Below are 24,033 nucleotides of genomic sequence, written 5' to 3' on the forward strand. Positions count from 1 at the left end.
ATTCAGGAAGTTGACAGACGTCCAGAATGAGGTTTGCCATCAATAAACATTTCACCTTTTTTGAAAAGAGAAAACCACTCATACACTTGAGTTTTTCCCCTAACGCTATCCTTGTAAACTATGTTCAACATCACAACAGTTCCTACAGCATTTTCCCCAAGCAGGACATAAAATTTCACAGCCACATGCTGTTCTCTTAAATTGGCCATCACAAAAAAAACGAAGTTTGAGCAAAACTGCTTTTACAAAAATATTCACTGTGACCAGAGACAACCTTCGCAGGCAACGTCACTGGGTGCACTAACTCAGAGTGAGTTGCTCAATGCCTGCCTAGTGGGGAAAATGGGTATTACAAAAGCTCCACTCCACCCAGTGCAATTCTGGGTTTTGGGGGGTACCTCCTTATAATTTGGGAAAGGAAATTAATAATAGTTGCATAATGCAAAGAGTATAATCAATGGCACTGGATTAAACATGTAAAGTCATTGAACTGGAGAATGTTTTATTGAGTATATTTTTGCCACAATTTAAAAAATAATAATAATACTAATGAGTACAAGGAAGAAGAAAATGTTCTAAAATTGACTTTGGTAATGACTGTACAACTCTTCCTGATACGACTGAACTACTGAATTACTATGGGTGAGGTGCCAATAAAACTGTAAAAAAAAAAAAAACCCAACAACCAGCCCCTCTGGCCCGATACCATGCTGGTGGAGCCTGTTCATAGGTTTAAGAGCTTGCAGGGTCATTCAAACACATTCTTCTCAGCCCTTCTCGCCACCCCCAACACCAACTCTTGTTCTTTTTCTCTGATACATAGTGGCAAAGTGATTTCAAAAGTTTAATTATAAAATCTAAAGCTCAAAAATGGGTTTCTCTACATTCAAATGCTTCTCTTACTGATTCTCAAGCCTAACACTCTCTCAACTACAAACTGCACAATCCTATCTGTGCTCACCTGTGAGTACGGTGGTCCCTTCACTCTCGGTTCTGTAATCCAAGAGGCTTCTTCATCTGTGGTTTGACAGATTTGGTTGGCATAAGGCGCTACTTGAACAATTAAACTCAGAGCACTATTTTCAGTGGCTGAAAAACTGTAAAAGCCCACTGCAGACAATGTTTCACACTAGTCAGGTGTGTAGACAGGTAATGCTCACACTTCAGAAAGGACTATTTTATTTTGAAAAACAAATCTTCACCAGACGGAACGTGTAAATGTGCAGGAAGCTGGACGGCGTCATTACAATTATAAAGCGCCTGGAATGCACTAAGAGCTGCCCACATCAGAAATAACTTCTGAAATAGTTGGTTTACAGCAGCATTGTCAAAATGGCAGCTGAGTGCCATGTGCCTATAAAGTTAGAACTTAAATTACAAAGCTCTATCTCTTAAAGCATTTTTCAGGCATTTAGAACTCTATAAGACAAGTGAAAAATGAGTTTGATGTAAATCTTCTAAGGATGACTAAAAACAACCCTCCTAAATCAAACTTTAAAAACGTAAGCATCTTTCAACAGCAGCTAACAGATCCGAGATCAATAAACTGAAACGGAAACCTTGGAAGCCAGCTCTCTGTGGTTCTTGAAAACATAAACGCACAGCAACACATTGAGACTCAAAATGATTTTCTTAATATGAAGAAGATGAATAGAACCAATCAGGTTTAAGTGGGAGAAAGGAGAGTTTACTGGAGTCACCGAGTGGAGTTAGGTTGTATTGTTTGCCTTGGGCTTTGTGGGGCTGGGCAGGGGCAGTACAAGGAAACGACTATTTCTGATGCATGCAAGTAATTAAGCTAACTTCAAGTAGCAATGTCTATCCGTGAAACTAACTGCAAGTAGCAATGTCTATCCGTGGGACACTATGAAATGTGTTAGGAGCCTTGGGATGCGGTATGTACAGGAAAGTTGTACATATGAAACCTCTTTCAAACGCTGTCATTGTTTGATTGGATCTCTTCCCAGCTGCACCAACAACCAGCCTGTATTCCTGCCCAATTTCCCAATGGGTTGATATTTCAGTTGATTGTTAATGGCATGTCTTCTATTCTTGTTACTCTTGGAATAATCAAACATGTTATGATGCTAAAAGATAATGCTTATAAATTAGTCTTAAAAGAAAACCAACCAGACTGCAATTTGAATCACTTATGATGAGCATGTCGTCAGGGAAGAACAATCATTAGAAAAGAATATTCTGTTTGACAGTGAATTGGTGAAAATAAAGAAAACTCTCAACGAGATGGATTGGCACAATAACAGCAACAGTGAACTTGAACTTTCAATGCTAATGAAGATGGAAGAGCACCAAGCAACATTTCATTCTTTCAAACACAGGGACACCATGAGGTGGAGCTAACTCAATGGCAACTAACAATACCAATAAACAAAATAAAATAAAACCCACTGCCATTCACTAAGCCACCCCAGGGGAGGGTGATGTTTATATCTCCACAGGGAAAGAGGGACCAGACTTCAACCTCATGCTCCAAGATGTGAATGAACATACTGGCATGAAGCAGAGAACCAGTAGAGAGGTCTGAGGGGTCAGCCCCAATCCAAACTACGTGGACAGCCACCCATCCCCACAGAAGAATTTACTTCAGAGGACAGCACTGAAGCTACAGCTCAGGGAGAGGGACATGTCTGATAAGAGCACCCAGGAGCAAATGAAGGGGGAGGAAGAGAGAGTGGAGCACATCCTGGCTCACCAAGTCTTGAGGATGATATTCCTGCTCAGAGCAGCCAAAGCACAGAGAGGACCATATGGCTGGCCCCACTATGAGATGTGACATCCTTCACTGACCCATAGCCCTACAGGGAACAACACTAGAGACACAGTAAAGGAAATGCACCCAATATGACCCCACCATGCCAAGGCAAGACACTAAGAACATGCAACAGAACAGCAAGGGGAGTGGGGAGCAGAGCAAGGAAGTCCTAAGGGGATACCAAAAACAGACTTTGGGGCCAGTGTATGACACCCCATCAGACTGAACTGGAAAACACTCCTAAACATCAACAAACACACCTTGAACTATTTATAGGCTTTTCTTTTTTTGTTGTTATTGGTTTTGTTGTTTTGTTTTCTTTTGTTGCTTTGTTTTGTTCTCTCTTATTATTATCATCTCTGCAGGTCTGTCTAGATAAGATAGGCAGGATAAACAATCCGAAAGAGAAAACAACAGGACCAACAGTTCCAGGGGACATGGGAGAGGGGGAGGTGATAGAAAGGAAGTGGTGTTAACAAACCCAGGGACAAGGGAAGAACAAATGATCCAAAATCGGTGGCAAGGAGGGTGTAAGAAGCCTGAGAGGGCTTGATAAAAGGCAGTGTAACCAAGAGGAATTACTAAAGCCCAAATGAAGGCTGAGCATGATAGTGGGACAAGAGGAAAATAAAAAGAAATAGAGGAAAGAACTAAGAGGCAAGGGGCATTTATAGAGGTCTAAATACAGGCATGTATATATATATATATATATATATATATATATATATATATATATATATATATATATTTCTATATGATGGGGAAATAGATCGATGTGCATGTATAAATAGGTTTAGTATTAAGGTAGCAAATGGACATTGGGCCTCCACTCAAGTACTCCCTCAATGCAAGAACACTTTGTTCAATTAAACTGGCATTCCATGATGCTCATCTTCCTCACAGGATCGCTGAAGACAAAGAGGGTGCATAAACAAATGTGGTGATGAAAGCTGATGGTGCCTGGCTATCAAAAGATATAGCATCTGGGGCTTTAAAGGTTTAAAGATAAACAAGCGGTCATCTAGCTCAGAAACAACAAAGCCCACATGGAGGAAGCACAACAGCCTGTGTGATCACCAGGTGTCGATGGCATCCGGAATCAGGCATCAAAGAACAAAAAATTCTATCATTGTGAATGAGGGGGAGTGCAGATTGGGGACCCAAAGACCATAGGGAGGAGTGCGCCAGTCAGGGTGTAGCAACGATGAAACATACAACTTTCCTCTAGTTTTTAAATACTTCCCTCTCCCAACTATCATGATCCCAAGTCTACCTTACAAATCCAGCTAGACAGGGGATGTACACTGGTACAGATAGGAACTGGAAACACAGGGAATCCAGGGCAGATAAGCCCCTCAGGACCAGTGGTGAGAGTGGCAATACTGTGACGGTGGAGGAAAGGTGAGGTAGAAAGGGGGAACCTACCACAAGGATCTACATATAACCTCCTCTCCGGGGGACAGACAATCGAAAAAGTAGGTTAAGGGAGACATCGGACAGTGTCAGACACGAAAAAGTAATAATTTATAAATTCTCAAGGGTTCATCAGGGAGCGGGGAGGGAGGGGAAAAAATGATACCAAGGGCTCAAGTAGAAAGTGAATGTTTTCAGAATGATGATGGCAACAAATGTACGAGTGTGCTTGACACAATGTATGGATGGATGGATTGTGATGAGTTGTATGAGGTCCCAATAAAATTATTTTTTAAAAACAACAACAACAAAAACTCACTGCCATCAAGTGATGCCGACTCATAGCAATGCTACAGGACAGGGTAGAGTGGTCTCTATGAGTTTTCGAGACTGTGACTCTTTACAGGAGTAGAGAGCTCCACGTTTCTCACGGAGTGGCTGGTGGTTACAGTTGGGCTGTGATTCATATGGCCGGGAGTACAACCCCACCATGAGCTATGCAGGAAAAAGACTGGGTTTTCTCCTCCTGTAAGTAGTTTACAGTCTCGGAAACCCACAGAGAGTCACTATACATCAGCACTGACACGATGGCACTGAGCTTGGGTTTTGTTCTTGGGTTGCTGTTTTTTTCCGATAGTCTATGAAGTGTGTAATTATAAAAGTGTCTGAAATACTGTAAGGAATATCATAATAAGAGAGACATGAATTGAGCAAGTGCTGAAAGAAAAGTGGCACAGACACTAAACCTTCCTTTTGTTTTGTCTTGTTGTTTTAAATGCACTACCTGTGACACTGTCATACAGTGAGGTGTGTTGTAAAAGGAGTTGTAAGAGCCCCCAATTAAGTGACTGTATTAGTCTGAGTACTTTAGAGAAACAAATCCACAGAAACTCATGCTCTACCGACTGAGAAAGAGTTTCATGTAAAGATTAAGTGCACATCAAGAAAACATCCCAACCCAGTGCTGCCCAAGCCCGTAAGTCCAACATTAACCCATATGTCTGACACTAATCCACAAAGTCCTCCTCCATCTCACAAAACACACGCAATGATGCCGACTGCAGGAGGAAAAATGAGTCAGTGAACGTATAAGCATCTCATCGCTGGCAGGGGTCTCCATAGTACCATTTTGCATACATGAGCATCAACATCAATTTGTCTCGCATAGACATCATGTCTTTTTATTTAACATGGCACATTTTATTTTTTTAATACATTATTAATTTTCTATGTAAAATATAAATTTCATTACTCAACATAATCATCAGGATCATGACACTTATAAGCAATGATATCATTTAGTTAATCTCTAAAGAATTGAACATCCTGGAATTTGACCATATCAATGCACTCTCTTTTTGTTTGTTTTACATTATTTTTTAGTGTTTTTTTATTGGGGCTCATACAACTCTTATCACAATCCATACATATACCAATGGAGTAAAGCACCCTTATACATTCGTTGCCCTCATCATTCTCAAAATTTGCCTTTCACTTGGGTTCATGAAATCAGCTCATTTTTCCTCCCCGCTCCCCCCTCCCTCATGAACTCTTAATAATTTATAAATTATTATCTTATCTTATACTGCTCGGTGTCTTCCTTCACCAACTTTCCTGCTGCCGATCCCCCAGAGAGGAGGTTACATGTAGGTCCCTGAGATCAGTTCCCCCTTCCCTCCCGGTGTCGCCACTCTCACCGCTGGTCCTGAGGGTTTCATTTGTCCTAGATTCCCTGTGTTTCCAGATCCCAACTGAACCACTGTGCATCCTCTGGTCTAACCAGGTTTGCAAGGTAGAATTGGGGTCATGATGATTGGGGAGGAGGAAGCATTTAAGAACTAGAGGAAGGTTTTGAGTTTCATTGTTGCTACACTGAACCCTGAGTGACTCATCTCTTCTACACTACCCCTCTGCAAGGGATGTCCAGCTGTCTACAGATGGGCATTGGGTCCCCATCACATGTTCCCTTCATTTACAAAGATATGATTTTCCCCCCACCTTTGTTGCTTGAAACCTTGTCCCCTCGGCCCTTCATGATCACACATGTTGGTATGCATCATGTATTTTTATCACTCAGTTTTATTTTGGTCAATTCTCAATTAGACAAAATTTGCAATAACACTTTGTAAGAAGAATTATGTATATGCAAACCAAAGACATTGCCTTCGAAGAAATTCTAATCCACAGTGCCCCCTCCCCCCCCCAATAAGACAGGGTAGAACTGCCCCTGTGGCAGGTTTCCAAGACTGTAAATCTTTACAGGAGTAGAAAGCTTCATCTTTCAACCAAAGAGCAGTTGGTGATTTTGAACTGTCAAATTTTTAGGAAGTTCCAATCAACTATATCTCACATTATACACAAAAATGAACTCAAGGTTGATCAAAGACCTAAGTGTAAAAATTACAATTATAAAAATCATCAATGAAAGAAATAAAAAATAGGGACAAGCTGAGGAATCCCAATACATGGTATTAAATACCATATTGTTAATACCATGTTGTTAAACATAACTAAGAATATATAAAAGTTTGACACTATATATACCAAAAAAATTACTCCAAAAAAACATAAGAGGCGAACCCACAGACTAGGGATACAATTCTAAGAAATGGCTTATCAAACAAGGGACTAATCTCTACTTAGAGTTCATGAAAAACAAAATAGAAATAATTCAACTTTAAAATGGACACGAACCATGGGGATAATTTAAAAAGCCCTTCAACTAAATAAGAATGAGTCTTCAAAGTGAATCAGGGATATATTTATAGATGTGTGAATAGATTTTGAGCTCACACTTAATCATAGCTCTAAGCTAAGAACAATTCAGTTCTTATGACATGGCCCTGCTAAATACCTACCCCCATGAAGTGATCACTGAAGATGTAGGTGTGCTAGCAAAGTGTGGTGAAGAAAGCAAATGGTGCTCGGCTCTTAGAAAAAGTAGTGTCTGAGGTCTTAACGGCTGGTCTTAAAACAAGCAGCCATCTAAGTAAGACGTTGGCAAAATCTACACAGAAGAAGTATAGCCGTCTGTTTGATCCAAGATTAGTAAACACTAAAATCCAAACCCAGAGGGGAGGTTACATGTAGATCCCTGAGATCGGTTCCCCCTTTCTACACCCCCTTCCCTCCCGGTGTCCCCACTCTCACCGCTGGTCCTGGTTCATCCGTCCTAGATTCCCTGAGCTTCCAGATCCCAACTGAACTGCTGTGAATCCTCTGGTCTAACCAGGTCCGCAAGGTAGAATTGGGATCACGATAATTGGGGGAGAGGAAGCGTGCAAGAACTAGAGGAAGGTTTTGAGTTTCATTGTTGCTACACTGAACCCTGAGTGACTCATCTCCTCCCCACTACCCCTCTGCAAGGGATGTCCAGCTGTCTACAGATGGACAGTGGGTCCCCATCACGCACTCCCCTCATTCACGGTGATATGATTTTTCCCCCTGCCTTTGTTGCTTGAAACCTGGTCTCCTCGGCCCTCATAATAATTATCAAGAGCCACAAAGTAGAGAAGGGAGATTGCTGACATGGGATCCTGCTCTGCAGAGAAAAAGGATGTGAAGGGTCAGAAAAAGACAGGTCTTAATCTCTGTAATATGTTTAGAGCTAAATTAAAATATGCAGAAGATGGAACAAGCACACAGACTCGGGAGAGGGGGACAACAGTATGATATCACAGGAAAAGAACGACATACAAAGTCTAAAGTATTCTGTTAGTAATGGCCCTATCCATGATGTATCAAACAATCTCTGTACAAAATGAGGCTCTGATGATCTTTAAGACACGTCCTCCATTGGACCTCCACTCAAGTACTTCCTCAACGCAAGAACCCTTTGTTCTATTAAATTGGCATTCCATGATGTATACCTTCCCAACACGATCACTGACGACAAATGTGTGCATAAGCAAAAAAGGTGAAGAAAACTGATGGTGTTCAGCTATCAAAAGATATAGCGTCTGGGGTCTTAAAGGCTTGAAGGTAAACAAGCGGCCATCTAGCTCAGAAGCAACAAAGCCCACATGGAAGAAGCACATCAGCCTGTGTGACCATGAGGTGTCAAAGAGATCAGGTATCAGGCATCAAAGAACAAAAATCATATCTTTATAAATGAGGGGGAGTGCAGAGTGGAAACCCAAAGCCCATCTATAGGCAACTGGACAGCCCCTTACTATAGGGTTGTGGGGAGGAGATGAGCCACTCGGGTACAGGGTAGCAATGATGAAACATACAACTTTCCTCTAGTTCTTAAATGCTTCCTACCCCTACTATCATGATCCAAATACTACCTTACAAATCTGGCTAGACCAGGGGATGTACATTGGTACAGATAAGAACTGAAAACACAGGGAATCCAGGACAGATGACTCCAGGACCAGTGGTGAGAGTGGCAATAACTGGAGGGTGGATGGAAGGTGGGATAGAAAAGGGGAACCAATAACAAGGACTTACCTATAACCTCCTCCCTGGAGGATGGACAACAGAAAAGTGGGTGGAGGGAGACGTTGGACAGTGTAAGATATGACAAAATAATAATTTATAAATTATCAACGGTTCATGAGGGAGGGGGGAGTAGGGGGAAAAATGAGGAGCTGATATTAAGGGCTCAAGTAGAAAGCAAATGTTTTGAGAATGATGAGGGCAATAAATGTACAAATGTGCTTGACACAATGGATGTATGTATGGATCGTGATAAGAGTTGTACGAGCCCCAATATGATTTTTATATATATATATATATATATATATATATATATATATCCTGAAGGTCTAATAATCTATAATTCTAGATCCTAAATATAAGAATCTTTCATTTGACAATTACGGTAAGTAGCAAAGAGCAATTAAAAATGTTTACTATGGCATCAGGAAACAACAATCTGTGAGAGGTATCATGAGTAGCATACAGTACTCTAATTTTGATATAAACTGCATTAGCATGTAGTGGTCCAATTTTATAGATATTAACCTATAATTGTAGGTTACATACAAAGCCATCTGTCAACATGTTGACTAATTCGGTTGCTCCCCAGGAGAAAGATGAGGGTACCTGCTCCCATAAAGATTTGCAGCCTCCGAAAACCATGTGGTCGGTTCTACCCTGTCCTGTCGGCTTGCTATGAATCAACTCCGAGGTTTGGCTTTGGACCTTTGGGTTTGCAGTTCAATGCTTACCAAACAATGTTACTGGCAGGCAAAAGGCCATTTGAATCACCTAAGATAATGTCTGGTCATTACATTCCCTGGGTTATTTTACCCAAAGTTTAGTGTCAAATATCCATAATTTCATGTTCTGGTTCTTATCATAAAGTAGTCTGGTGATGCAGTGGTTAAAGTGGTGGGATGTTCAAATTCACCATGAGAAAAAGATGAGATGGTTCGCTTCTGTACAGATGTGTTGTTGTTAGGCTCTAACCCATAATGACCCTGTGCACAGCAGAACAAAACACTGCCCAGTCCTGCGCCGTCCTCACAATGTTCCTATGCCTGAGCCCATTGTTGCAGCCACTGTATCGATCCACCTCTTTTGAAGATCTTTCTTTTTTGTGCTGCCCCACCACTTGAACAAGTCTGATGTCCAAGGACAGTCTCTCCGGACAACATGTCCAAAGTACGGAAGACAAACCTCACCATCCTTGCCTCTACGGACCACCCTGGCCATACTTCTCCCATGACAGATCTGTTTGTCCTTCTCACAGTTCACAGGACTTTCAATATTCTTCTCCGACACCACAGTTCAAATGCATTGGTTCTTCTTCAGTCTCCTTTTTTGAAGGCCCAATTTTCACATGCATTTGATGCCATGGAAAATGCAATGGCTATGTTATACCATAGTTTGAAATTTCAAAAGCGCTTTAAAAACACAACAGCTTCACATCTCACTTTCTATTTTTAGTCTATCTTACAGGGAAGCTATATATATATGTACATACATATATTGAACAGGCCTCATCTTTTCTGTTTCTGCATTTATTGGATTCTACAATGCTGCATTCTATAGTTGAATCTGCATATGATCAATCTGCCAAAGCAAAAACGTGACTTAAGAAAAAGATGGCTTGTCTCGCCATTACAAGGGGAAGGATGCTTCAGGACAAAATTAAAACTACACTTACATTCCATTAAAGGGTTCTCTAAAACCTACCAGTGTATTCTACATACTCCTTTACAGCCTTCTGAAAAACTGCAGGGAGGCAAAAAATATGTCGCACGACTGTCCTTGTTCTCCAGGTACTCAAGGGCATTTTCATTGTGGTTACTCTTTAGGCTGAGAACCTCATGGTCAGCAGTTTGAAACCACCAGTCACCCCAGAGAAAAGCAGGATTTTCTGTTCCTGTAAAGAGTTAGTCTTGGAAACCTGCAGGCACAGGGCTACTCTGTCCTCTACAGTCAATATGAGTTGGCATCAACTTGATGGCACTGAGATCACGTTGACTAGGTGACTCTGCTTCATAGTGACCCTACATAAGGTTTCCATGTCTGCAAATCTTCATTGGAGTAGGTAGCCTCATCTTTCCCACCGAAAGTGGCTGGTGGTTTTAAGCACCCACCTTGCTGCTAACAATCTACTAAAAGGATATATTTGAGAATTAGATGCTAGCATGTGATTAGAAACCACAAAGGTGAGCAGGAAACAGGGCTATCCTGAAGTTGTTACCTTGAGATCACTTGAAATTCATTCATTAGACCCCAAACACTGAAGTGCTTGTTCTGCTGTCTTCAAGGTGTTGTGGTGAAGTGCTTTCCTTACATCATCCCAGTCATACCACCTGATAACCCCGCTGTTGGGGGCCATCCAGATGATTACAACTCATGAGATAGATGTTTGTGTATTTATGCTAACGTCATGAAGGGAGGACCTGCTATCACAGTGAACATACTCCGCAACACTGAGACAGGGAGAGCATCTGAACACTTAAAAAGATGGTCACCGCCATCTTTGTACTTCCAGGACATATCATATCCCAAGGTGTGGGTACACGTAGTAAGTGCTCAAAAATATATATGGAATATATCATCTAAGATATTATTGAATGGATGTGCTTACTAAGGGCAAGGGAACTTAAAATTTCATTTTAAATTGTTTAAAATCCATTATATTTTAAGTTGATTTTCCCATGACCTTTTGAAGCCCTCTCCTACATATTATGGGTATGATTTGTGCCTGAGCACTGAGAGGAAGAGGAGGAAAAGAGAAATGAAAAGCCTTTGGCTCCTTTTTGGTGTTCCTTGGGAAAGAAGAAAGCAATTCATGAAAATTTGTAAAAACTTTAAAATACTGCTGTGCTCTACAAAGCTATATAAAATTTTCCTCATTTTCTTCTTTCTTACGCTTGTCGATATCACTTTTCTTGCCACTTCCAGCAGATGAAGACAAGTGAAGTACAGTAGCTAAATGTCTTTGTTTGGATAGAAATGATGTTTTCTATCAACATTATTGTTTTGTAAGCCCTTTTAATATTGCTTCTAGCAGATGAGACTTCTGCTTCGACATATGCTATGGAAAAATGGCAAAAATATATTCATGACAAAAATAACTAAACAGTCAACAAAAACGGCCTAGAAAATAACATAGCTCAATCTGGTTGTTGTTGTTCCAATTCCTTTCTCCAAAGGGAAATGACTAGCCTGAGATAATTAACAAGAGTACAATTCATAAAGGCGTGCTATAAAATAATAAAACCTTTATTAAACACAAATATCAAAATGTGAAGAAATTGTTTCTCAACATATCCTCCGTCTAGGATTACGCATTTCTGAGGGCAAGGTTTCCATCTCTTAAAGTCAGTCCAAAGAATTCTGTGCTCACCAGCCTGTGTAATCCAAAGATGATGATAACAAAATCCAACTATGAAGAAGGGAAAAGTGCCAGAACTTAAATTGTGAACACCCAATTTGTAGAAGGCAATGGAGGGCAGTGGGAGCCCAAATTCCATCTGCAGAGTACCTAGTCAGATTAAGCCTCTGGCCACAGGCAAGGGAACAGCTTTACTCTCGGAGATTATTGTGAATTTGATGATGCTGGATCCAACCATGGTATAATATGACACTTGGTCAGTTGACCTCCCTCTTGACCCAACCTGGATATGCTCTAGTCTCAAACACTTCTCACTTGTTCCACAACAGAAATCTCTCCTCTGACTTTGTAAATATTGTTAATGATCTGTTCTTTCTTACTCTTTATTGTTATCGTTATTATTATTTTCTTCTTTCTGTTTCAATTCGTTTTTGTGTTTCATTGCTTCTGTTTCACCGTTTTTGAAACACAGGAGGAGTGAGTGGATAGAGGCAATTATCGACGCAGTGGTTTATCGGAACAGGTTGAGAGGTAGGGGCTGGGAAGGGGGATTCAAGAACAATCAATGAATGCAGGAGATGGAGGGAGCATTAGAACTATGGGGGCGCAGAACTGACTGTGATGATTTATGTACAATCCTGTTTAAAAAACAAGAAGTGTATGCTGTGAATACTATATCGTGAAAACTACTTAAAAAAAAAAAAAAAGAAGAAGCCAAACTTGACCAATGACTTCGCCAATGTTGAAGGAGGTAGAGTTTTTGCTCAGGAGGCACTGAGTTTATGTTAATGGTGGTGGAACAATTTGGAAAGGGATATCACTAATAGCAATACTTTTTGATGTATCCTCATACTTTCAATCCATTCTACCCACCACTAAACCACTGCTACAACATACTTCTTTTTTTTTTTGTTAATGTGCCCTAGGCATGAAACAGCTCTGGCCACAGTCCAGGCATCAAGCTAGGATGAACAAAGGACTTTAAGTTGGCTCTGTCCCTGACTGATAGAAGAGCACCACCACCAATCAGGTGTCTCTGCCCATAGCCAGGGGTACAACATACTGCTTACTAAAGACCTCAATTCTGGGATGTAACCCCTTCCTCCTTTGTCTACCATGGGACATGAAGCAGACGGCTCTCTCGATAGTTCTGCTCAACAGTGGTCACCTTCAAAATCTAAACTTGACCAAGGGAACAAGTTGCTCCCACATAAAGTGAAACAGCAGTCAAGTGCTTGGGCTCTGGATTCAAATTCCCTGGGTACAGATGGCAGGTCTGCAATCAAAACACAGGGCAAGTCACTTCCTTTCCAAAGCAGACAGCCTACGGTGTAAAACTGAGATAGCACATTCAACGGGCTTAGCCACTAACTGGAACAAAAGTGGTCAATGACAGTCATACAGGAACTGTGGGGGTGTAGTGGTGACTCGTTGGGCTGATCCGTAGGGTTGGCAGTTCAAAATCACCAGCAGCTCCACGGAAGAAAGACCGGCTTCCTACTCCGGTAAAGAGTTACAGTCTGGGAAACTCACAGGGAGTCCCTCTCAGTCAGTACTGACTTGATGGCAGAGAGAAGGTTACCATTATTATGACAGACACTAGGCTACTTGCCCCCTAAAGACTTTCCCTTGGTGCTCATCGGAACGAACCCAAAGGAGCTCAGAGCCTCAGTCTGGAGCAGCCGGGCTGAGGTTTAACGTGTCTATACTGCTTTCCTTCTCCCCTTTCCCTGCCTGCCAATGGTCAGCACCATAGGAAAGCTTTTTCTCGTACATATTACATACCTGTACATTTGTATACACTGCATGTCTTGTTAAAGTGACCGGAGGTCTGATATTAACCAACATGGTCCTAATTTCAATACTCTGCTTCACTGGTTCTGTAATGACACTTGCTTCCGTAATATATAGACAGGCACACACACATATACATACATATGTTATACATATATAAACACCACAATTAAAAATTAAAAGCACAAGATTGCTTATGCAGAAAACATATAGCACTCACAGAAACCTCCTAGGATCCCTGTTGGTATATCTTAAGAATTCATGCCTTCCACTCATAAAAAAGAGCCTGCCTCGTGTTCTGGACTTCACACCCTATGCCACAAGAGTGTAGACAGCTGTGACCTGCACACCACTTTCCACAAGCCATTCACAAGAAACCATCTTTATAACGGACACAGAAATCAAAAAAGAGTTCCACGAGGTGCGTGTCAAATGTTTACAGTTAACACATTGATGGTTAAATAACAGAGAAAAGCAACTAGTGGGGAAATGAAGCACTGTTCACCTTAAACCCGTCCTGGGAGCCAGTACCCACAGAATTGGTGCCCGTGCCACAGGCTCACACAGAGCTGTCAGACGCCGCATCGTTTGCTATGTTGGCTACTAGATTAAGCCCTCCCGGCAGGCAGGTGCTACGGTTCTCCCACACCTAGCATCCGAAATTGTGCTGTGAACGCCGAACAAAGCAGCAGTAGATGCAGAAGCCTTTCGGTTTTCCTTGGACCACAGGCAGCAGGTAAAGAATATCTTCGATTGCATAAAGGAGGTTCTCCCAGGAATGTGACAGAGGAACTAGTTTTCCATCCTCTGAAGTTTCTGACTCTAAAAGGAAGGCCCTGCCTCACAAACAGCCTCGTGCAGGATTATAATCACATCTTTCCTTCTCGCACTTGCTGCGATTTCTTTTTTAATCCGATGATCACATACTACCACTCTGCCCCATCAATAACACCTGTAAGTACATAGTTTCCACAATTTAGTGAAATTCACATCTATTTAAAGTTTGCCATAAAATTTTTCAATCCAGGCGAACTTTTGAATATTCAACTTATGGATAACTCCTATTTGTCCTTTAATATCAGGTAAATTGGCCCTGACTTTAAATGAACTCCTACTCACTACAAAGTTAACATGTTATAAATTTACTCTCACTTTTGAACCAACCCCTGCTCACAAGAGATCAATCAAACAAATTGCTATAACATCAATTCAGACTCATAATGCCCTATCGAACAGAGGAGAATGGATCCATTGGCTTCCATGGTTGAAATCTCTCAGGAAACAGACTGTGCCATCTTCCACTCACTGAGCAACTGCTGGATTTAAAACGCCAACCTCTTGGTTAGCAACTAGCCACTTCACCACTGCACCAGCAGGGCTCCCTTGGCACATGCTAGTATTTGACTAAAGAGTAGATCTGCTGCCTCTAAAAAGGTCTGATAATTAGGCTTTTCAATTTCAACTTCAGAAGTCTAATTCTTCTTCCTTCGACCTCCATTATAAAAGTTGAGTTGTAAGTCTTCGGAAAATAATTAACCTCAAGACCTACAAAATCATATTTTGAAATGCAACAATTATTTGGGAGTTCATAAATATTAATTGACAATAAAATATTAATGAAGAAAATTTCCAAAAGTCTCACAGCTAAATGACCAAAGTTGTTGTGAACTTAGAAAATGTTTTTGCACATAAATGGTGTTCTGAATAATGATTAGGTCAGATAAACTAATAATTTAATTTTGTAGTTTCATGAGACATTAAAAAGGCTTTTTAGTAAAAAAAAGTCCATGTATCTAATGACTACTTAATAATTAACTTACATTTTATACAATCGTATATGGCATTCCATCTGTTAAATCAGAATGCCAAAAGAACTTCCCTCCATGTCCAAACAGCTGGATAGGATTTGGTTTAAATTATCATCCCATCACTAGCTGTGTAACCTTGGGTAAATTATTACAACTCTTTTTGCCTCAGTCACCACATATCCAAAATGAAGATAGATTATACTATATTATATTATAGAAACACTATTTCTTAAAATTACTAATTAGCTTTGCTTTTCTGTCTCTTCTTATACCTTACTCTGCCTCTATTTTTCCCAGTGGCATCCACTTACCTAAGATGTTTTTAGGTTTGTAGAAATTGGAATACAAAAGAGAAAGGCTCAATATTCCACTTTTGACGCTAGAAAGCAAACTGTTAAGTCAACAGTAAGATAACACTCTTGGAAGCCCAGAGATGTGCTTTCTAAATCCCATAAGTATTCATTTCAAGTCTTAGGAGGGGAAAGCATGAGGTCATCAACACAGGTGACTTGTTTCCAAGAACGAGCTGCACAATATAGTTAGTTACCTGGGAAGCTTTTTTAAAGTCCAAATACCTAGATCCTAGCTGTCGAGATCTGACTGAGCAGGGGGAGATTGTCAGACATTGGTTTGTATGGCAGGGTTGAATCCTTTGACCATACTTATTTAATCTGTATTTTGTTGTTTTTGTTAGTGCTACGTGCCATCAAACTGGTTCAGACACATAGCGAGCCTACAGAACGAAACACTCCTTGGTCCTGCACCATTGTCACAATTGTTCTATGCTTGAGCCCATTGTTGAAGCAACGCTGTCAATTCATGTCCTTGAGGGCCTTCCTCTCCTTCGCTGTCCCCCTACTTTACCAAACATTATGTCCTTCTCCAGGGACTAGTCTGTCCTGACAACAAGTCCAAAGTAAGTAAGGCGAAGTCTTGCCATCCTTGCCTCTCAGGAGCACTCTAAGACAGGTTGTTTTGACCTTCAGCAGTTGATAGTCCCTTCAATATTCTTCTCTAGCACAATCAAATCATCGATTCTTCTTTGCTCTTCTTCACTCAATGTCCAACTTTCTGTAAACTGAGCAAATAATCTAAGAAGCTGGACTAGATGAAGAAGAATGTGGTACCATGACTGGAGGAAAGCTCATTAAAAACCTGTAATATGGAGACCAATAAACAAAACGTTGGTTGCTGAAATCAAGGACTTGAAGCATTTGCTGATAAGATCAAGGACGGTAGCCTTTAGAATGGATTACAAGTCAACGTGAGAAAAACAAAAATCCTCACAACAGGTCTTATGGACAACATCATGATAAATGGAGACAAGATCAAAGTTGGCAAGGTTTTCAATTTGCTTGAATATCCAATCAATGCTCACAGAAGTAACAGTATTACATTAGGCAAATCTTGTTGAAGAGTGAGAATGTCACTTTAAGGGCTAACGTGCAATTAACCTGAGTCATATTTTCAACCAGTTCATATGCACATGAAAGGTGCACCATGAACAAAGAAGAATTGATGCATTTGGATTTGGGTGTTGGCAAAGAGTATTGAACTAACAACAAAAAAAATCTTTCTTTGAAGAAGTACAACCAAAAACGCCTTAAAAGTGAGGATGGCGTGTTCTTCCATGTGGACTTTGTTGCTTCTGAGCTAGATGGCCGCTTGTTTATCTTCAAGCCTTTAAGACCCCAGTCACTATCTCTTTTGATAGCCGGGCACCATCAGCTTTCTTCACCACATTTACTTGTTCACCCACTTTGGCTCCAGCCGTTGTGTCGGGAGAGTGAGCATCATAGAGTTCCAATTTAATAAAAGAAGGTATTCATGCATTGAGGGAGTGTTTGAGTAGAGGCCCAAGGTCCTTCCGCCACCTTAATACTTGACCTATAAATATAGACACATAGATCTATTTCCCCATCCTCCTATATATATTTGCATGTACATGTCTTTGTCTAGACCTCCATGAATGCCCTTTGACTCCTAGCTCTTTCCTCCATCTCCCTTGACTTTCCTCCTGCCCTACTACCATGCTTCATCGCCACCTGGGCTAGAGTATACCTCTTCTCTAAGCAACCTTACCCTTGATCATTTCCCACCAGGCCTGCCACTCCCCCTTCTCTACCATTTGGGGTCCCATGTTTTTCCCTTGTCCCTGGGTTTGTTAACACCATTTCCTTACCCCCCCTACCCCCCCACCCCAAGTCCCACCGGAACTGTCTGTCCCGTTGTATTTCCTCCAGATAGTTCATCCAGCCTGTCCTATTCAGACAGACCTGTGGAGTCACTAACATGCACGAAAACTAGACAGAGGAAAACAAAGCAACAGTATACAACCAGACAACAAAACAACAAAAACAAACCACTGACAAAGAACAGAACAAAACCGTTCACAAGAGAAAAGCTTGTAGTTAGTTCAGGGATCGTTTGCTGACCCTTAGGAGCGTTTTCCAGTCCAGTCTGTTGGGGCACCACGCCCTGGCCCCAAAGTCCACTTTCAGCATTCCCTGGGGACCTTGCCACTCCATTCCCTTGCTGTTCCACTGCACTCCCCCAGTGATTTGCCTCGGTGTGGTGGGATCAGGTCAGGTGCCATTCCCACACTGTGTCTCAGGTGCTGTCCCCTGTATCGCAATTAGTCACTGAGGGGCATCATGTCTCATAGTGGGGCCAGCCATGTTGTTCTCTCTGTGGACTGGCTGCTCTACTCAGGAACATCAACATCACGGCCTGGTGGGCCAGGCTGTGCTCCACTCTCTCCTCCTCCCCCTTCATCTGCTCCCGTGTGCTCTGATCAAATATGTCCATCTCCCCTAGCTGCAGAGTCAATGTCGTCCTTTGAAACAAATTATTTTCGGGGGAGGGGCAGGAATCCACTTAATTTATGGTGCTGGGGCCAGCCTCCCAGACATGGAAGAACACACCAGCCTGTGTGATCGAGTGGTCCCAAAGGGATCAGTTACCAGGCATCAAAGAACAAAAAATCATATCATTGACTGCACACCTCCATGATAGGATCGCTGAAGACAAATGGGTGCATAAGCAAATGTGGTGAAGAAAGCTGATGGTGCCCGGCTATCAAAAGAGATAGTGTCTGGGGTCTTAAAGGCTTGAAGGTGAACAAGCGGCCATCTAGCTCAGAAGCAAATAAGCCCACATGGAAGAAGCACACCGGCCAGTGCGATCACGAGGTGCCCAAGGGACCAGGTATAAGGCATCATGCAAAAAAAAAAAAAAAAAGATATAAGTGTGTGCATGTATGTGTATATATGTGTATATGTATATATGTATGTATATATATATATATCATATCAAATGAAGGGGGAAGTGCAGAGTGGAAACCCAAGGCCCAAGTGTCGGCCAATGGAGATCCCCTCATAGAGGGGTTTAGGAGAGGAGATGGGTTAATTAGGGTGTGAGGTAGTATCGATGAAGAACACAGCTTTTCCCCGGATCCTGGATGCTTCCTCCCCCCAACTACCATGATCCGAATTCTACCTTGCAGGGCTGGATAGGACAGAGGCTGTACACTGGTGCATATGAGGGTTGGAGGTACAGGGAATCCAGGGTGGATGATATCTTCAGGACCAAGGGTGTGAGGGACAATGCTGGGAGAGTGGAGGGTGAGTGGGTTGGAAAGGGGGAACTGATTACAAGGATCCACATGTGACCTCTTCCCTGGGAGAGGGACAGCAGAGAAGGGGGGAAGGGAGACTCCGGATAGGGCAAGATATGACAAAACAACGATGTATAAATTACCAAGGGCATATGAGGGAGGGGGGAATGGGGAGGGAGGGGGAAAAAAAAAGAGGACCTGATGCAAGGGGCTTAAGTGGAGAGCAAATGCCTTGAGAATGATTGGGGCAGGGAATGTATGGATGTGCTTTATACAATTGATGTATGTATATGTATGGATTGTGGTAAGAGTTGTATGAGTCCTTAATAAAATGTAAAAGAAGAAAAGAGAAAAATATGATTAGGGCAAAGACTGTACAGATGTGCTTTATACAATTGATGTATGTATATGTATGAACTGTGAAAAGAATTGTATGAGCCCCAATAAATTGTTAAAATTTAAAAAAAAAAAGTGAGGATGGCAAAACTTCATCCCTGGAAAGGGAAACCATGTTTTGTTTTGTTTTTAATTTAAATCATATTATTGGGGATTCATACAACTCTTATCACAATCCATATATACATCCATTGCATTAAGCACATTTGTACATTTGTTGCCCCATCATTCTCAAAACATTTGCTTTCCACTTGGGTCCTTGGAATCAGCTCCTTATTTAACCCCTCCCTCCCCACTTGCCCCTCCCTCATGAACCCTTGATAATTTATAAATTATTATTATTTTATCATATCTTACACTGCCTGACATCCCCCTTCACCTACTTTACTGTTGTCCATCCCCCAGGGAAGAGGTTATATGTACATCCTTGTGATTAGTTCCCCCTTTCTAGCCCACCTTCCCTCCACCCTCCCCATATTGCCACTGTCACCACTGGTCCTGAGGGGATCATCTGTTCAGGGTTCCCTGTGTTTACAGTTCCTATCTGCACCAGTGTACATCCTCTGGTCTAACCAGGTTTGTCAGGTAAAATTGGGATCATGATAGTGGTGGGGGAGGAAGCATTTAAGATCTAGAGAAAAGCTGTGTGTTTCATCGATGCTATACTGCACCCTGATTGACTATCTCCTCCCGGCTACCCTCTGCAAAGGGATGTCCAGTTGAAACTATTATTCTTAAGTAGAAAAATTGGAAGACTTTCAAGGAGTTGATTGACACAGTGGCTACAGCAATGGACTCAAACATAACTAAAATTATAAGGAGAGCACTAGACTGGACAATGTTTAGGTCTTTTGTGCATAAGTCCTGTGAGTTTGAACTCATTGGCCTGGAAAGCACTGAACAAAATGCCAGGTGATGTGATGGGTTAATGCAGCTAGGTAGCTAACTAAAAGATTGGAACTTACGAGTTCACTCAGAGGTTCCTACAAAGAAAGGTCTGCTAATTTACTTCACCAGAAACAGACTGAAAACCCCACACATCTACTCTGAGCCACATGTGGTCACTATGAGTCAGGGTTAGCAGTGGTCATGGACTGGCCAAGCTAAGTCCAAATCAGTAGCCTGGAGAAACTCCAGATCTGGAGTTACATAAGAAGCTTCCTAAGTATGAGTCACCTGCTCTCCCAGGGCTCCCAACAGGAGAGCACACACTTCTTTAAGAAAAGGTGAGCCACACCTTCCGACACAACCGCTGAAGACAAAGTGGGTGAATAAGCAAATGTGGTGAAGAAAGCTGATGGTGCCCAGCTATCAAAAGATATAGCATCTGGGGTCTTAAAGGCTTGAAGGTAAACAAGTGGCCATCTAGCTCAGAAGCAACAAAACCTACATGGAAGAAGCACACTCACCTGTGTGATCACGAGGTGCCGAAGGGATCAGTTATCAGGCATCAAAGAACAAAAAATCATATCATTGTATGCTCACCTCCATGATACGATCGCTGAAGACAAATGGGTGCATAAGTAAATGTGGAGAAGAAAGCTGATGGTGCCCGGCTATCAAAAGATATAGCGTCTGGGGTCTTAAAGGCTTGAAGGTAAACAAGCAGCCAACTAGCTTGGAAGAAACAAAGCCCACATGGAAAAAGCACCTGTTCAATCATGAGGTGTTGAAGGGATCAGGTATCAGACATCATCAGAACAAAAATCTTACCATAAGGAATGAGGGGGGGAGTGCAGAGTGGAGACCCAAAGCCCATTTGTAGGCCACTGGACATCCCCTTATAGAAGGGTCTCAGGAAGAAGACGAGCCAGTCAGGGTGTAATGTAGCAACGATGAAAAATACAACTTTCCTCTAGTTCTTAGATGCTTCCTCCCCTCCCCACTATAATGATCCAAATTCTACCTTGCAAGTCTGGCTAGACCAGAGGATGTACACTGGTACAGATAGGAACTGGAAACACAGGGAATCCAGGACAGATGATCCCTTCAGAACCAGCGGTGAGAGTAGCAATACTGGGAGGGTAGGTTGAAAAGGGGAACTGATTACAAGGATCTACATGTGACCTCCTCCCTGGAGGACGGACAACAGAAAAGTGGGTGAAGAGAGATGGCGGATAGGGCAAGATATGACAAAATAATAATTTATAAATTATCAAGGGTTCATGAGGAAGAGGGAAACGGGGAGGGAGGGGAAAAAATGAGGAGCTGATACCAGGGGCTTAAGTGGAGAGCAAATGTTTTGAGAATGATGAGGGCAATGTATGTACAAATGAGCTTTACATAATTGATGTATGTATGGATTGTAATAAGAGTTGTATGAGCCCCTAATAAAACAATTTTTAAAAATCTTAATGTTAAAAAAAAGAAAGGAAAAGATGAGTGAAGTAGAAACACCACATGCAGAAGTGGGTAAACCTAGATGGATAATATGTAAGAAATAATAGGTTCACAATTTGATAATTTTTGCTTTATACGGATTTCTATGGGTTTTTGGTAGCAATACTTTTTTGAATACCCACATAAGATTTATTTCTTTGTGTCTATGATTTATTTCTTAATTTTTACATGCCTTAGGCATGACTTCCCTATTTTCCCCACCATAAAGTTGAACTTAAAATGGAAAGTCGAAGACGTCTGACTATTTTGAGGCATGAGTGTTTCGGACATAGCTACACACTGTCAAGGTCATAGCCATTTGGTGATCCTTCATTACTCTCCTTTTGCGTGTCTGGACTTAGCTTTCCAAAATCAATAAGCAATATGATGATTGGCAAGAGAAAAGCACTACACGCACTAATGTAGCCCAACAGTTAAGCAAAGGATTGGCACGTTGAAGCCTTCAGCAGCTGTGTGGCTGAAAGACCAGGCATTCTGCACTGGTAACTATTAGAGCCTAAAAAATTCTATAGGCCTGTTCTGCTTTGTCACATGGAGATACGTGGGTAGACACCAACAGAATGCGCAATACAAAGCTTTACACACTGATGTTTTAAAAAAAATTCAAAGTTTTTTCTCATCTAACTTTTTTCCCTTTGTCAAGCAGAGAAAAAAAGTTAGCTTTATTTTTAAGTACAATTCACATAGCAGTACACAATATTTGTAACTTATCACTCTGACAGTGTCATCATCAATTGATCTATTCCCAGATAAGATAGAGTTAAAGGTAAAATAATTTAACTCCTTAGATTATATACATCTTTTGAAAGATACTTTTCTCTGCACTATAACATAATATGTATTTGACTTGCTTGTTATCTTATATAGTTGAAAAAGTCTTTAAGTAGAACAGAAAATATGTAAATGAATAAAGGCTTTGTCTTTTGGCTTTTTTGTTCTTAAAAAAAGAAGATTCCAGGATAGTGACATTTCCATAGCCTACTGATGACTATCTAGTTAAGATAAGCATTAGTTACAAATGATGTGTACAGCTTGCTAACAAATTAGGAAAATGTTCCCCTTTGGTTTCTTTCCTGACTACATGTACAATAATATTCCCACACAACTTTGCAATTCAAATTTAATGCCTTATGAGTACATTTTGCAGTCCATGCTCTGAGAAGGGAGAGAGAGAACTAAAAGCTGCATCGAAAATAGAATTTGCTGCTGGCTTTTCGCCAGAAACACTAGACCAAATGTTTAGAGACCAGGAGGCATCTAAGCAAGCCCAGTGCATCTGGACTTCTCAACACTAACGTTTACTACTCATTTATATGTGGACCTCCAAATAAGGGGCCAGATAGCATAATTTCTTAAATTAAAAATGCATGCATTTTAAAAATGTATTTACATTATTTACCAAGAACAGAAGAGAAAGCTAGTTAGGGTCCCTTGAGAGTTTTTGTAACCAGGCTGACAAGAAGTCCCAATGATTTAAGCAACTCTAATAACCATATGTCTGGACCAATGTTCAGCAGTAATTTACACATTAAGTAGAAGATTTTATTTTTATACTTAAGAAAACATGCCAAGTATTCAGTATTTATTATTGTAGTTAACTTGCAGAATGTGGAAGCTAATTACAATACAGAGAAGAAAATATTAGTCTTGGGAAAAAATGAACTTTATTATTACACAGGTAGGCAGTAAAGGCATCATAACCAGTGTTTGCAACCAATCCAATATGCCTGCATCTTATGCTTACTATTCTTGCCATGTATGAAAGCAGATATGATCACTATGTGGACAAATATATTGCTCATAAAAATCCACTCCCGACATGTCACTCCAGCACAGCACAATATAATTTTTGTTGGTATATAATGTAGTCAATGGCATGATATATTACTTTGCCCTTAAGCAAAGTACTATGGGTAGACAATCTCAACCTCTCCTGGAGAGCTTTCAGGGGCCAAATGCGTATAGTGCACGAAGGGGTTCCACAACAGAAAGCAGGATAAAAGGAGCTGAGAAATAATAGAAAATTAGGCAGGGA

General features: G+C 41.2%; 1 protein-coding gene and 1 non-coding gene across 2 annotated transcripts in view; both read right to left on the reverse strand.

Moving 5' to 3' along the window:
* The window catches only part of SMYD3 (SET and MYND domain containing 3), a 769,033-nt gene that overhangs the window by 540,559 nt on the left and 204,441 nt on the right, over positions 1–24,033 (reverse strand). The gene's annotated exons all lie outside the window — the stretch shown is intronic.
* On the reverse strand, positions 12,898–13,039 carry LOC142437868 (small nucleolar RNA SNORA48). The gene has a single exon (XR_012782375.1). It is a non-coding gene; the product is annotated as a small nucleolar RNA SNORA48 (small nucleolar RNA).

Source organism: Tenrec ecaudatus, chromosome 1 (genome assembly GCF_050624435.1).
Source record: "Tenrec ecaudatus isolate mTenEca1 chromosome 1, mTenEca1.hap1, whole genome shotgun sequence".
NCBI lineage: Eukaryota > Metazoa > Chordata > Mammalia > Afrosoricida > Tenrecidae > Tenrec > Tenrec ecaudatus.